Raw genomic sequence first — 15329 nt, 5'->3', positions numbered from 1 at the left:
CAACTTTGTTGTATGGGAGAGAAAGCTAGGTGGATTCAGGTTACCTTATCAACAAGGTTGAGGTTACGGATATGAAAGTAGCTAGGATGATTGCAGGTACTAGTAGATGGGAACAATGGCAGGAGGGTGTCCACAATGAGGAAATCAAAGAAAAACTGGGAATGAACTCTATAGATGTAGCAGGCAGGGCGAACAGGCTTAGATGGTGGGGTCATGTTACATGCATGGGAGAAGCAAGGTTACCCAAGAGACTCATGGGTTCAGCAGTAGAGGGTAGGAGGAGTCGGGGCAGACCAAGGAGAAGGTACCTGGATTCGGTTAAGAATGATTTTGAAGTAATAGGTTTAACATCAGAAGAGGCACCAATGTTAGCACTGAGTAGGGGATCATGGAGGAATTTTATAAGGGGGCTATGCTCCAGACTGAACGCTGAAAGGCATAATCAGTCTTAAATCATGATGATGATGATGATGACTAGCTGTAATGTATATGTAAATGCAAACCACTCTTTTAAATGTTCGGCTTCTAGCGGTCTCGAAGATCTTCTGAAGCTTTTCAGGCATAGCCTACTCAACAATTTGAAGAAAAGTTTACAATAAGAGTTAGAACATAACAATACGTTGAAAACAGTGTAAGTTTGTTTTGTACGTTACTACAGTTCCATTCGATCCATCAATGAGTTGAGCGGTCACTTCGTTATGCATGTTATCCAATTTAACAGTTCACAGGAGGCTTATGGAAAAAGCCTTTTGTTTCCAAATGGCAGCCGGCAGAGCGACAGGCAGTCACTTACGTCGTAGGAGTGTGGTATTAAGATTTGCCTCAGACTGTTGTAGTAGTATAATTCGTGAGTCCATGTGCTGAACATTGTTTTATGGGTTGTGCAGAGGGGACACTTCTGTCTTTATTTCACGAATTAGATGAAAACTATTTTCAAACTGGACTTGAGAAACAAAGTTTGCTTATAAAGGTAAGCTATCCACACTACACTAAGTTATTAAAAAATTAATGAAAAACAAAAAGAAAATTTCATTTTCCTGGGAATAAAAGGTGTCTTTTTCAGATAAAGTTCAGTCATCAAATAAATTTTTTTATGCTTCACCAGTTTCGGCAAATTAGTTTGTTATTTTCAGAAGCCTACATAATTTGGGATTTTACAAATCTTTAGACTTGACTATTTATGTAATGTATAAAAGGATATTTGAGAAACTTACTGAGTATTGGTTTACCAGATGTCAATATCTTCTTCATAGAAGAATAATGCCATGTATGTCCAGAAGTGGACATATTGTAGGTGATTATTTTAAGCACTGATTGATAATTTGCAGTAACTGAATCACATCTATGTATCTTTGCTAGCGGCAAAGAACATATATAAACGTATATATAAATACATAACCACACATATAAAGAAGTTATATATAATATATTTGAAAAACAACATGCCACATAGTTCTAATACACTGTGTAAAAGGAATGGGCTCATTTTCGCATTTAATAATAGATGATAAGCAATCAATATATTGTCTGTTTTTTATGCAGGTTGATCATTCAATAATTCCATTTGACTTTAGGTGAGACTGTTTATATATTCTAAAAAGTTTATTTTGTAGCCCTTGTTAACAACATGTAATGGTTGGAAACATTTTACATTTGGACTACTGAAATATTTGTTAAAGATCATGTGCACCTGCGAAAGTTCTTACGTTTCTTCTCTATGTACATAACATTAAGTAATGCCTACAACGAACAAGCACAGATGGAAGAGGCAGTATGTGTTTTTGTTTTGAAATGTTCTACAAAAGTTGATTTATATGAAGTCTTACCAGCTTTGTTGAGCAAGTGTTCACGAAAGTAGGGTCTTAAATGCTCTTCCTCTGTCTATATAAAACCCCAGACATATATTACATTATATTTTATGTACTCCAGATTTGTTAAATCTGTTAGAGGTTTATTCGTGATCACTTCAGATGACTTCTGAGTTCAAAGGAACACCAAGTACAACGCAAAACGAATTAACTGAATTGCTTACCAATGTCATTAAGGAAGAGTTATGTCATGTAGAATTCTTGCAATGTAACGGATGAAACCTTGGGTGCTTATAATAAGTCACAAATGAGTATCATTCTCAGGTTTTGTGCACAAGACGGTCCCATAGAAAGATTTATTGGTTTTACAGTGCTTATTGTGAGAAAACTGCTCAGGATTCATCAGAAATTATACTCAGTTACTTGATATTTACGGAGTTACCGACTAAATAGTCAAACGTATGATGGAGCCTCAGAAATGGCATGTAAACAATGAGGTGACAAAAAGTTTTGCTAAACGAACAACCCCATGAGCTATATTTTTGCACTATTATGCTCAAAACTTAATCTAGTGCTCTTACATTGTCCTAACAATATATCAGAGTAGTCAGGCTTTTCATTTACAATCTTTTAGCATTCCATTAATTTTTAGCAAGTCCTCAAAGAAAACACAACTCTTGGAAAATAAAGGATTCAGATTGCCTCAAACATACACTAAACGTTGGAATTTCAAATCACGAGCTGTTCGGCGAATATTTTTCAAACAGCATGAGTCGAAAGACGTTTTCCAAAATATGACAACAGGTGATGATGATTGGAATGCAAAGCTGTTATACATTGATTCTAGCTTACTTAGCGCTCTTAATAAAACTCAGTTCCTTTCCTGCCTCAACTTTACAGAGAAATATTTGTATATGTTGACCATCTCTTTGCACTCTGCTCTAACACAAAATAGCATGTGTGTTTCTATGTGTAATGCTGAAATCTAGAAGGCCATCAGTTTGTTAAGGATATTCGATCAGAAAAAACTGTTACCTTGTATATTGAAAATTGTAACAAGCAATTTCACAGTGAATTAAGTGTTTGTGAACGTGACTTCTAGTCCCTTAAGATGTTATGAGTTCCTAGATAACATTATAGTGCAAAGGGAGAGCATTTTGGAGATCTTCAGCTCTTTCTGTTAGTAGAGTTGCGCGGTAAAGATCGGCTTCGAAATTATAAATGATGTTTCGCAACAATGAAACTGAACAACTCTCTCACATCTTTCCAGTTCATCATCAAAGAATGACTGTAAAATAAAAATTTTGCCATTTCATCGTGACACTATCTTGTACCCCCCCTCCCCTCCCCCCCCCCCCCCTACTCAAGAGGACGTCGTCATCAGGAGAAAGAAAACTGGCGTTCTACGGATCGGAGCGTGGAATGTCAGATCCCTTCATCGGGCAGGTAGGGTACAAAATTTAAAAAGGGAAATGGATAGGTTAAAGTTAGATATAGTGGGAATTAGTGAAGTTCGGCCAGGCGAATACAGGATCATAAATACAAAATCAAATAGGGGTAATGCAGGAGTAGCTTTAATAATGAATAGGAAAATAGGAGTGCGAGTAAGCTACTACAAACAGCATAGTGACCGCATTGTTGTGGCCAAGATAGACACGAAGCCCACGCCTACTACAGTAGTATAAGTTTATATGCCAACTAGCTCTGCAGATGATGAAGAAATTGAGGAAATGTATAATGACATAAAAGAAATTATTCATGTAGTGAAGGGACACGAAAATTTAGTAGTCATGGGTGACTGGAATTCGAGAGTAGGAAAAGGAAAAGAAGGAAACGTCGTAGGTGAAAACGGATTGGGCTAAGAAATGAAAGAGGAAGCAGCCTTGTAGAATTTTGCACTGAGCATAACTTAATAATATCTAACACTTGGTTCAAGAATCATGAAAGAAGGTTGTATACATGGAAGAACCCTGGAGATTCTAAAAGGTTTCAGATAGATTATATAATGGTAAGACAGAGATTTAGGAACCAGATTTTAAATTGTAAGACATTTCCAGGGGCAGATGTGGACTCTGACCACAATCTATTGGTTATGAACTGTACATTAAAACTGAAGAAACTGCAAAAAGGTGGGAATTTAAGGAAATGGGTCCTGGATAAACTGAAAGAACCACAGGTGGTACAGAGTTTCAGGGAGAGCATAAAGGAACAATTGACAGGAATGGGGGAAAGAAATACAGTAGAAGAAGAATGGGTAGCTCTGAGGGATGAAGTAGTGAAGGCAGCAGAGGATCAAGTAGGTAAAAAGACGAGGGCTAGTAGAAATCATTGGGTAACAGAAGAGATACTGAATTTAACTGATGAAAGGAGAAAATATAAAAATGCAGTAAATGAAGCAGGCAAAAATGAATACAAATGTCTCAAAAATGAGATCGACAGGAAGTGCAAAATGGCTAAGCAGGGATGGCTAGAGGACAAATGTAAGGATGTAGAGGCTTATCTTAAGAGGGGTAAGATAGATACTGCCTACAGGAAAATTAAAGAGACCTTTGGAGAAAAGAGAACCACTTGCATGAATATCAAGAGCTCAGATGGAAACCCAGTTCTAAGCAAAGAAGGGAAAGCAGAAAGGTGGAAGGAGTACATAGAGGGTCTATACAGAGGCGATGTTCTTGAGGACAATATTATGGAAATGGAAGAGGAGGTAGATGAAGATGAAATGGGAGATATGATACTGCGTGAAGAGTTTGACAGAGCACTGAAAGACCTAAGTCGAAACAAGGCCCCAGGAGTAGACAACATTCCATTGGAACTACTGACAGCCTTGGGAGAGCCAGGCCTAACAAAACTCTACCATCTGGTGAGTAAGATGTATGAGACAGGCGTAATTCCCTCAGACTTCAAGAAGAATGTAGTAATTCCTATTCCAAAGAAAGCAGGTGTTGACAGATGTGAAAATTACCGAACTATCAGTTTAATAAGTCACAGCTGCAAAATACTAACGCGAATTCTTTACAGACGATTGGAAAAACTGGTAGAAGCTGGCCTCGGGGAAGATCAGTTTGCATTCCGTAGAAATGTAGGAACACGTGAGGCAATACTGACCCTACGACTTATCTTAGAAGCTAGATTAAGGAAAGGCAAACCTACGTTTCTAGCATTTGTAGACTTAGAGAAAGCTTTTGACAATGTTGACTGGAATACTCTCTTTCAAATTCTGAAGGTGGCAGGGGTAAAATACAGGGAGCGAAAGGCTATTTACAATTTGTACAAAAACCAGATGGCAATTATAAGAGTCGAGGGACATGAAAGGGAAGAGGTGGTTGGGAAGGGAGTGAGACAGGGTTGTAGCCTCTCCCCGATGTTATTCAATCTGTATATTGAGCAAGCAGTAAAGGAAACAAAAGAAAAGTTCTGAGTAAGTATTAAAATCCGTGGAGAAGAAATAAAAACTTTGAGGTTTGCCGATGACATTGTAATTTTCTCAGAGACAGCAAAGGACTTGGAAGAACAGTTGAACGGAATGGACAGTATCTTGAAAGGAGGGTATAAGATGAACATCAACAAAAGCAAAACGAGGATAATGGAATGTAGTCGAATTAAGTCGGGTGATGCTGAGGGAATTAGGTTAGGACATGAGACACTTAAAGTGGTAAAGGATTTTTGCTATTTGGGGAGCAAAATAACTGATGATGGTCGAAGTAGAGAGGATATAAAATGTAGACTGGCAATGGCAAGGAAATCGTTTCTGAAGAAGAGAAATTTGTTAACATCGAGTATTGATTTAGGTGTCAGGAAGTCGTTTCGGAAAGTATTTGTATGGAGTGTAGCGATATATGGAAGTGAAACATGGACGATAAATAGTTTAGACAAGAAGAGAATAGAAGCTTTAGAAATGTGGTGCTACAGAAGAATGCTAAATATTAGATGGGTAGATCACATAACTAACGAGGAGGTACTAACGAGGAGGTATTGAATAGAATTGGGGAGAAGAGGAGTTTGTGGCACAACTTGACTAGAAGAAACTTTTTTTTAGAAAACTAGGAAATAGGTTCGGAACATTTACAGTGACAAACATAAAATTTATCTCCTACATACCTTCACAAATCCATAACGGACAATAATATTCAACATTTTGTAACGAATAGCCTGTCTTATCATACCGATGTTTACATTTCCTGTCACTACAGCTTCTTCTGGAAGAAATATGAGCGCCCTTTTAAGAATTAAAAATTGTCTTCGCAAATCAGTGACGAATGACAGGCTAAGCTCTCTCTGCACAACTTCCACTTAAAAAATCCTGGTTAAACAACTTACAAGTGATCAGAAATATAAAGATGACTTGATTGATAACGATGCTACCAAGAAAAAGTGACGGATGTATCTCCTGTAGAAAAAGATACAAATAATCCATTAGCTTCGCCCCTGGCATCTGGTAATTCCTTTACGAAGAAATTGTTTTCGAATTCAGTTGACAAAAGTCAAACCGACACATCACTGTCATGATTATTGTAACATGCAAATAAGTAAGCACCATTCTTATGAGCATGTAACTACGCGAGGATTGCTGTCTTGATGTCATCCAGATGTCCACGCCACTCCACTAAGGAAAGAGTATTATGCACCCGAGTGTGTTCAGCCTGCTTGCAGATTTGAAGATTCCAAATTCGGTCGCCTATAGCGTCTGGAGGCTAAAGTTTTGTTGAGAGAACAGGTCCATGTCCATTCTGGGCACTTTAGAAGAACGATCTGCAGCTTCATCCACTGAACACCAAATATGCACTATCAATTGCACGGAATTCAATAAGAATACGATTCATCTCAAGTGGACACCTTTTTCCAGTCATCATTTCTCCGAATGAAATGTTCATTACACTAGGACATGAGACTTTCGGATGATATGCTGCTTGTCTACAAGATAGCCCATGTATTTTAGTTAGCGTGTGATCCATGTTTTGCAGGGATATGTTGTGGGGCTGACCGCCGCTTTATTGGGCAGTCAGCTGCCTTAAAATATAAAGGGATCGGTTGATTGGGAGACGTCCTGAGGCATCAAGGAATCGTCTGTTTGGTGCGGGGAGGGGGGGGGGAGTTTGGGAGTAAAAATTGTAAAGGAGAAGTAAAGGCTGAATAGAGTAAGCAGGCTCAGATGGCTGTAGGCTGCAGCATTTATTTGGAGATCACGAGGATAGATATGCGGAGGGAGCTTTATTAAACGAGTCTTCGAACTGAAGACCACAGTAACAGCAGCAACAACAACAACAACAAAAGTTCATAAAGACAAACACACACACTCGAACCTCCGCCGGGACCAGCCGCACAGTCCATGACTGCAGGCAGCAACAACAACAATACCCGAACTGATGAAAATATATTTTTATTGTATTCTTTACAGTTGTGTCAATGGCTCGGTTCATTTACGGAATGTCCTGAGTGACTTAACGATCTGCGTGATTTGTCACGCATCAGACACCAACAATTAGTATATATACGAATATTGATATCTGTTCTTTCGGACATGTCCGAAAGAACAGATACCATCACAGTAACCATTCAGCTCGTTAGAATGAAATTACAACCATTAGCTGCTTACAGACGTTGACATATGTCAATGGGGTCAGATGAAAATGTGTGCCCCGACCGCGACTCGAACCCGTGCTCTCCTGCTTAAATGGCAGACGCTCTATCCATCTGAGCCACCGGCCGGCCGCGGTGGTCTAGCGGTTCTAGGCGCGCACTCCGGAACCGCGCGACTGCTGCGGTCGCAGGTTCGAATCCTGCCTCGGGCATGGATGTGTGTGATGTCCTTAGGTTAGTTAGGTTTAAGTAGTTCTAAGTTCTAGGGGACTGATGACCACAGATGTTAAGTCCCATAGTGCTCAGAGCCATTTTGAGCCATCTGAACCACCGAGGACACAGAGGATAGTGCGACTGCAGGGATTTATCTCTGGCACGCCTCCCGCGAGACTAACATTCTCAACGTATTGTCCCGCACTACATTTGTACATGTGCGAAAGAACAGATATATATATATATATATATATATATATATATAAAGCTTACCGGCCACTTGACTATCTTGTTCTTTTCTGTGCGGATGCATGCACAAACAGTGCCCGAACTCTTACTGGAATCGGCAACGCGCCGCGAGTAATGAGTGCAATGGGCGGGGGCACTACGAATACGCGCGACCGCTACGGTCGCAGGTTCGAATCCTGCCTCGGACATGGATGCGTGTGATATCCTTAGGTTAGTTAGGTTTAAGTAGTTCTAAGTTCTAGGGGACTGATGACCTGAGATGTTAAGTACCATAGTGCTCAGAGCCATTTGAACCACTACGAATAATGTAGTGCGGGACAAGACGTTGAGAATGTGAGTCTCGCGGGACGCGTGCCATAGATAAATCCCTGCAGTCGCACTATTCTCTGTGTCCTCGGTGGCTCAGATGGATAGAGCGTCTGCCATATAAGCAGGGGATCCCGGGTTCGAGTCCCGGTCGGAGTACACATTTTCATCTGTCCCCGTTGACATATGTCAACGTCTTGTAATTTCATGGTAAGTTCAAAAGTCCCAGTTTCCCACATGGCACCACTTGCTACGTGTTTTCTAAATCCGTTGTAGGCAGGATGTGAAACGCGCGTATTAAAAACCGTTAAGTGACACATCAGTGACAACTTAATACACGTAGCCATCGCCTTGACAGAAATCGACAACCACGTTTAAGCAATTACAAACGCTATAGAACCGAACAAGAGAGGAAACTGAGGGTCCTCCTCGCAGAGGGAAACATTAATTTTGGGGTGTTTTAGTGGCGTATGATAATGCAGTTTTTGTAATTGTTATTTAAAAAAAGGCATTTACCTCAACTATCGACGTGGCACTCGTACATTCGACCGACCACTACGATTCCAAAGAGCCCTTGGCTGCATTTTTACTCATACGGTAGGGCTCTCTCTGTAAAAGCCAGTAGGGCTCTCTCTGTAAAAGCTAGGATCCTTTCACGATTTTAACTCGCCACACATCTAATCTGCAATCAATAGTTGACTAATGGTTGGAAAAATTTTACATTTGGACTACTGAAATATTTGTTAAAGATCGTGTGCGCGTGCGAAAGTTCTTACTTTTCTTCTCTATGTACATTATTTATTTTATTTAGCGTATGGCTCGTAACATCACAGTAAACATTACAGAAACAACACGATTTAAAAAAATCACATATGTATAAACAGAACAATAAATAACAGTTTGTATATGAGGACACCACCAATTGTAAATTTACACTCACAGAAGAGCAACCACAAACAAACGTCCAGCTTAGATAATATGTAGTCGATTGCCTCTTGGGTCGCCATTAGGAAATCCTGCACGATGTGTTTGACCGTCTGTCTCTCAGCGCCACAGTCGCAAGCGGCCGAAGGAAGTTTACCCCATCAGTGTAAGGAGTCGGCACATCTCCCACAGTTGGTTCTGATGCGATTAAGAGTTGACCAAACTTTGCGAGGGCAATCAAATCCTTATGGTTTACTAAAGATGCATGGCATACTGTGGCAGTTTAGTGCTGTTCTGCTCTCCCATTCCTCTTTCCATCGGTCATTCATTTTAAAGTTCGTTTGGTGCAGCGCCTGTGCGATCTTTAGTGGAGGATGTCTAGACCTGAGTCGGTTTCCTTGGATGTCGTGAGTATCTTCATGGATTTGTAATTGAGAGTTGGTCATGATTTTTTGAAATTCTCTAACCAGAGCGTGTTCTCGGCGCAGGTTAGGAGGGGCTATGTTACTGAGAACTGGCAGCCACACTGTAGGAGTGAACATGACATTAAGTGATGCCGACAACGAACAACTGCAGAACGCATCGTGAGACAGAGAAACATTGTAACTGCCGTTCCCCGGTCCATTCACATTAATGTCACCACCTGTCAAAACCTGAATAACTACTTTTTGCAGCGCGGACGCCCGGGAAGACAGTCAGAGAGGTTCTGGAAGATACCGTCAGGGATGTAGGGCCATGCCGACTCCAGTGCCATGACCCGCTGCGATAGGTTTCTCGGTCGAGGATCCAAGGCGCGAACAGCCCGATCGAGATGGTCCCACAGCTTCTGAAATGGTTTAAAATACGAGGAGTTTGGCGACCGTGGCAGTACGGTAAATCCATCCCGGTGCTTTTCGAACCATTCACGTTAAATGCAAGCTGTGTGAAAAGTTGCCTTGTCCTGCTGGTAGGTGGCATCGTGCCTACCAAAAAACAAACTGCATTTAGCTATTGACAAGCCCAAAGAATAGATGCAAACTTTTGTTGATCCACTGTGCCATACAGAATGAAGATATCACCCAGGGAAAGCCACAAAAACATTCTGCAGACAATAATGCTCCCTCTTCCGGCCTGGACCATTCCAGAGATTGTCGCAGTTCCGTACATGCCAACGGTCATCTGTCTGAAGGTGCATAAACAGTCATTTGTCTATCGCTACTCAGTGGACGTCCAGTTTCGGTTCTGGTATGCAAATTCCAGCCTTCATCGCCTATGAGCAGCAGTCAGCATGGGTGCATGAGTCAGGCGCCTGCTGTGGAGACACATACGCAGCAACGTTTGCTGAACGGTCGTTGAGGAGACACTGTTGGTAGCCGATTTGTTCGCCTGGACGGTCAGTTGCTTAACAGCTGCACGTATTTTCGCCCGTACACATCTCAGCAGGCGTCGTCCGCCCTTGCCATCTACGGCCAGTGGCGCAACACAATTGCCTCAGCGCCGGCCTTGGATAGCGCCATTTTCCTTGAACGATATACACTCCTGGAAATTGAAATACGAACACCGTGAATTCATTGTCCCAGGAAGGGGAAACTTTATTGACACATTCCTGGGGTCAGATACATCACATGATCGCACTGACAGAACCACAGGCACATAGACACAGGCAACAGAGCATGCACAATGTCGGCACTAGTACAGTGTATATCCACCTTTCGCAGCAATGCAGGCTGCTATTCTCCCATGGAGACGATCGTAGAGATGCTGGATGTAGTCCTGCGGAACGGCTTGCCATGCCATTTCCACCTGGCGCCTCAGTTGGACCAGCGTTCGTGCTGGACGTGCAGACCGCGTGAGACGACGCTTCATCCAGTCCCAAACATGCTCAATGGGGGACATATCCGGAGATCTTGCTGGCCAGGGTAGTTGACTTGCACCTTCTAGAGCACGTTGGGTGGCACGGGATACATGCGGACGTGCATTGTCCTGTTGGAACAGCAAGTTCCCTTGCCGGTCTAGGAATGGTAGAACGATGGGTTCGATGACGGTTTGGATGTACCGTGCACTATTCAGTGTCCCCTCGACGATCACCAGTGGTGTACGGCCAGTGTAGGAGATCGCTCCCCACACCATGATGCCGGGTGTTGGCCCTGTGTGCCTCGGTCGTATGCAGTCCTGATTGTGGCGCTCACCTGCACGGCGCCAAACACGCATACGACCATCATTGGCACCAAGGCAGAAGCGACTCTCATCGCTGAAGACGACACGTCTCCATTCGTCCCTCCATTCACGCCTGTCGCGACACCACTGGAGGCGGGCTGCACGATGTTGGGGCGTGAGCGGAAGACGGCCTAACGGTGTGCGGGACCGTAGCCCAGCTTCATGGAGACGGTTGCGAATGGTCCTCGCCGATACCCCAGGAGCAACAGTGTCCCTAATTTGCTGGGAAGTGGCGGTGCGGTCCCCTACGGCACTCCGTAGGATCCTACGGTCTTGGCGTGCATCCGTGCGTCGCTGCGGTCCGGTCCCAGGTCGACGGGCACGTGCACCTTCCGCCGACCACTGGCGACAACATCGATGTACTGTGGAGACCTCACGCCCCACGTGTTGACCAATTCGGCGGTACGTCCACCCGGCCTCCCGCATGCCCACTATACGCCCTCGCTCAAAGTCCGTCAACTGCACATACGGTTCACGTCCACGCTGTCGCGGCATGCTACCAGTGTTAAAGACTGCGATGGAGCTCCGTATGCCACGGCAAACTGGCTGACACTGACGGCGGCGGTGCACAAATGCTGCGCAGCTAGCGCCATTCGACGGCCAACACCGCGGTTCCTGGTGTGTCCGCTGTGCCGTGCGTGTGATCATTGCTTGTACAGCCCTCTCGCAGTGTCCGGAGCAAGTATGGTGGGTCTGACACACCGGTGTCAATGTGTTCTTTTTTCCATTTCCAGGAGTGTACTTTAACCATGGCGTCACACGAACGGTATACAGACTTACCCATTTCGTAATTGCTTTCACCCTTGGCTCAAAGGCCAGCTCTCATGCTCTTCTTGACACGAGATAAATCACTCCGTTTCTTCATTAACGACAACGACTGCACTGTTTTCCGCATTCCCCCGACACGAGTCGTATAACCTCCACTGCTAGTGTTGCCACCTACCGTCTATGGGTGATTATTGCACGTTGAAACCGAACATAGGCGGTGATAACATTAATGTGACTGTACTGTGTAATATGTTTTAATCGGTGTTAAACGTTTACGCAAACCATTGTAACTTCCCTATTCAAGTAACGTAATAACATTATTGCAGTCACCCAGAATGAACAAATGAATAAAGTCAGGCGTCAGCGTCATTCCTCTGCTTTTTTCCTGTTTTAAAATACTGTAGGGGACTGTGTGCTTTGTAGTTGCACTCTACAATGCAAGTTAACACGTCGGAGTGGGATACGAGCGTGAAGTTGTGCAATAACTCGAGGCGTGTCTCTGAGAGGTGCCAGCCTGTATCAGGCCGATAAGCAGTAACTTTCTGTTTTTCGAACAACGGCGTTCATTCCTGTGATAATAAGTGCGTTGTAAGCTGTGGACGATAAGCTGGACTCGAGTGATAAGAGTCTGTCACCGGTGTTGACGAGTGACACTATAGATGTAACTTAGATTCACGTAATATTTTCCATGCAGCAGCTTGAAGATCGCCCTAATGAACTGCGGAGTCCCTAGTTAACAAAATGTAGGTGGCCCACTCATATTTCTTAATTTCTTTTCATACTTCCATACAAAATACAAAGGTAATAAAATTTTATTTAAGTAATTTACGCACTAACAGAGGCTATGCTCCTTCATTTTTGAACTAGTATTTAACTACATAATCATCATTACTAAAGACAGTGAAGCTACACGTGACAGGTGATTCTTATTAGCTTCCTTCTCGTAGCAAGGATAAAACATTAGGGGCTCCCCATCATGAAGTTGTAATACAATGTCCTTAATGTGCCAAAAGCGTTTCTACAGTAAACACATTTTCAGGCTTCTTCCTTTTTATTGTGGAATATAACTCAATTTTCGTGCTTCATTAGTCAATTTGGGCAACGGCCTTGCCGCAGTGGATACACCGGTTCCCGTGAGATCACCGAAGTTAAGCGCTGTTGGGCGTGGCCGGCACTTGGATGGGTGACCATCCAGCCGCCATGCGCTGTTGCCATTTTTCGGGGTGCACTCAGCCTCGTGATGTCAATTGAGGAGCTACTCGACCGAATAGTAGCAGCTTCGGTCAAGAATGCCATCATAACGACCGGGAGAGCGGTGTGCTGACCCCACGTCCCTCCTATCCATATCCTCCCCTGAGGATGACACGGCGGTCGGATGTTCCCGGTAGGCCACTCGTCAAGTTGAACATTACGAGAATTTCACTAATTTGCTATCTGAGCTTTTTTTCATTTCGTTACTGGCGGTTTTTCTTTAAACACATTTGTGACAACTCGCATTTTGAAGTACAATAAGGGAACTCATCGGCAAGTTGGACGTTAATTTCTGTTCCAGCCACCTGAAACAAATTTGTTATCCATTCGATCTGCAATACTGCTATATGCAAACATTTGAAATGAATGGTAATGGGTCAGATGATCATCCATGAAAAATTTAAAGCATTCATCTCTTCATGGCAGTCTGCAATTTCACTCCCTGACTTGAGTATTAAAAGCGCATTTAGAACAAAAGAATGTTTTGCTCCTGTAGGGGGAACAATTTATTTTCAAGACACGAATAAATTTGTTGTATGGTGCACAACTGTACAGTCACACGATATATGTTCGTTACCTGCATGTACTACAATGAACCGTAGTCCTTTAGAACGAGGCGCTTTTATTCCTACAATTCAGCCACCAGACCATTCGTTGGGTCTTGTGTGAGAACTACGTATACACTTATCGACTACATACATGACGGATCTGTCCCCTTTAAGGTAATTATTAAGAAAGTCAATACATTTACTTCGTATAACAACTTTCAGCTAGCAGCTTTCTGTTAACTGATGGCTTCTCCACCTGGTAAATGTTATACTATGTGAATTATATGGTTTAAACATATAAACAAGATAGGTACAATAAATAAATAAAAACCGACGTCTAACTTGTGTTGAAGGGGTTTTAATGATGAAATGACTTCTTTAAAAAAAGTATCTTCTCTGATTATTGGAACTTGTGAATTTAATGTTGGGGACTGTTTATGTAAATGAAATGACACAATTTCAGAGATTTTACTGGTGTCACTCTGACATGACACTTATGTATATAGTGTGAAGCGGCGAGTGAAAATTTGTAGCACGGCCAGGAACCGAGCCGGCTCTCCCGCTCAGCCGGCCGGAGCGGTTCTACGCGCTAAAGTCTGGAACCCGAGCGACCGCTACGATCGCAGGTTCGAATCCTGCCTCGGGCATGGATGTGTGTGATGTCCTTAAGTTAGTTAGGTTTAAGTAGTTCAAAGTTCTAGGGGACTGATGACCTCAGATGTTAAGTCCCATAGTGCTCAGAGCCATTTGAGCCATTTTCTCCCGCTCACTACGCAGATGCGCTAGCCACCAAGCCGCCTTGACACAGCGGTTCACAAAACTATATGGATAACCCTGGCACGCCTCCCTCCTCGACCTAAATTCTCAATGCCGTCCCAGTCTACTTCAAATTACCCCTTACACACACAGCAGTTCTGTCCATGAATAAGGGGGAAATAAGAAGGACACCCAGTTTAGATTCCTGGTCTTGGTACAAATTTTCACTCGCCGCTTCAGTCTATATACATAAAAAAAAGACAGTTTACGTGTCACGTGGAAATTCTGCATCAGTCTGGTAACCAGAAACTATCATCTCATTCTTCCACGTATTTCGTGAAGTAGAGAAGTCTGTAACGGGACATCCTGCTCTAGCATTACTTCTCCTCGACAGTAGTTGTCGATACTAGTATTATTTTTCAAATTTTGGACAGGTCAGTATTACCTCAGCTGCTTTTCTGAAAACTTTCATACAATCTTATAAACAGTTTGTTAATTTCAAGCTAAAATTTATGAAAACGAATTACTTTATTTTCGATGTTACAATCGATAAGTACTAGCTCTAAATGTACAGTTAAAAGAATTTTTTTAGAAACGTTTGAAATTACGGTTTATTTGGCACACTTAAAATTTCAGTTGTGATTAATTACGCAATCTAGTACTGTTTACTATGTTTATTTCTGGATTCGTTTATCATAAAATAATCGAAACTAATAGAAATTCATTTATCAAC

The 15329-nt window shown here is 42.6% G+C and overlaps 1 pseudogene; it reads left to right on the top strand.

Annotated features, from left to right (window-relative positions):
- The first annotated feature begins 13138 nt into the window (after window positions 1–13138).
- On the top strand, window positions 13139–13255 carry LOC126458847 (5S ribosomal RNA; annotated as a pseudogene).
- Window positions 13256–15329: the final 2074 nt, after the last annotated feature.

Source organism: Schistocerca serialis, chromosome 2 (genome assembly GCF_023864345.2).
Source record: "Schistocerca serialis cubense isolate TAMUIC-IGC-003099 chromosome 2, iqSchSeri2.2, whole genome shotgun sequence".
Lineage (NCBI taxonomy): Eukaryota > Metazoa > Arthropoda > Insecta > Orthoptera > Acrididae > Schistocerca > Schistocerca serialis.
The sequence above is the reverse complement of the archived record's forward strand: the minus strand, read 5'-3'. Positions and strand labels throughout refer to the sequence as shown.